The sequence below is a fragment of the Trachemys scripta genome, chromosome 14, assembly GCF_013100865.1.
Source record: "Trachemys scripta elegans isolate TJP31775 chromosome 14, CAS_Tse_1.0, whole genome shotgun sequence".
NCBI classification, from domain to species: Eukaryota; Metazoa; Chordata; order Testudines; family Emydidae; genus Trachemys; species Trachemys scripta.
The window spans coordinates 513,201-514,983 of record NC_048311.1 but is presented as its reverse complement, the minus strand read 5'-3'; positions in this window follow the sequence as shown (position 1 = coordinate 514,983).

Below are 1,783 nucleotides of genomic sequence, written 5' to 3'. Positions count from 1 at the left end.
ACCAATGCAAATCCAAATTAACTCCATGGATGTCAATGCACTTGGGATGATTTACACCAGCAGAAGTTCTGGCTTAATAATGGAGTTAAACTGGTGTGCATTTTGTGGGAGGGAGGAATTGGGCTTTCATTCTGTACCAAAGCAATGCCTATTAAACTGCTTTGCTGCTTATACCCATTTCAGGGTTACTTAAAAACATGGAGCTTCTTTCCCTTGTGTGCTTAAATCAGGAGTGGTGTCAAAGGAGTCAGACTGGTGTAAATCTGGTATATGGGAGAGCAGAGTCTGACCTTAACTCTGACCTCTGCAAACCAGTGTAATGCCATTGACTTTGATAAAGCTTAACCAATTTTCACCACCTGGAGATCTGACCTCTTGACTTCAATGGAATTACATCCATTTAAACCAGGTGGGGACTGGGCTCATTGAGTCCAATGCCATGACGCCAATTGACACAAGCTGTGGATCTAACATCAACATTTTAATATCAAGGAGCTCAATCTATTTAGCTTAATAAAGAGTCGGTTAAGAGGTGACTTGATCACAGTTTACAAGTACAAACACAGAGAACAAATATTTGAAAATGTGCTCTTCAGTCTAGCTGAGAGGGTTGTACCAGAATTCAATGGCTGGAAGTTGAAGACAAATTCAGACTGGAAATAAGGCATACAATTTTAAACTTTATTTTTATTGTATAAAATATAAGCACATAACAAAACAAAACATATAAATACATGCACAAGATGGAAATACAATATGCATAACAAAATTCAGTGTTCATTATTTGTAAAATCCGGAAAAAACAAAACCAAACAAAACAAAAACCCTGAAGCCATAGAGATCATGCTTCTATTATTAAAGTGACTAAATAGATAAATAAATGAGTCATTTTTTCCCATTAACACAGTTGCAGAGAGCTCACCAGAGTAGTCTGTGTATGACGGAGGAATTGCAGATTTCCATTTTCTCAAAAGAACTCTTTTGGACACTAAAATAGTTATTGCAATCCATTTATTAATGTTAACTGGTAATAACAACACATCCAGCACCCCTAAAATACACAAGCTTGGAGAAGGAAAGATAGCAATACAGTTTTTGAGAGAACACTGAATATGGTGTTCAGAACACATGCATTTTTTGATAGGTAGAGACAATGTGTGAAAAGTTGGCATGTGGCTGTTTGTATCTCCAACATTCACTGCATGTTGCCAATCTCAGCTTAAACAAATGTTCTGCAGTCCAGAGGTATCAGTTTACTATCTTTTTCTGGAAGAATCACAAGGATAAAAAACTTGAATTATCTTTCACGTTAAGCTAGATATCCTCCCAGGCTTCTGATGTGATAATAAGGCTAAGTTCTTTTCCCCATTTTTCTTTGAGACTGCAATTGAGAGGGTAATGCAAAACATTAAGCCAACCTGTGGCGGGGTTGGTCTCACCACCGCAGCACCTCCTACTGGTTTTCTCCGGGAATTAGCTCAGTCCAGTGGAGCGCCCTCTCCTGATGGTGTCCCGCCTGATGTCTCGCCCTTGGTTGGCGTCGGAGCCCGCGTTTCTCACCAGCTCGCGGCATTCTCTTCAGGACCACTGCCCTCCAGCAGTGCCCCTTAGTCCATCCACACCCCCTTCCGGGGGGGGGGGTGTTGATCAGCAGTCTCTCTGCACCCCAGCCACTATGTCCAACCGTACACCCCCAAAGTCTAATCCCTCCTGTCAGGGATCTGGCGTAGTCTGTGATGGCTGCTCCCCACGGCTGATGGCTGGGTGTACTGCAAGGGGGGAA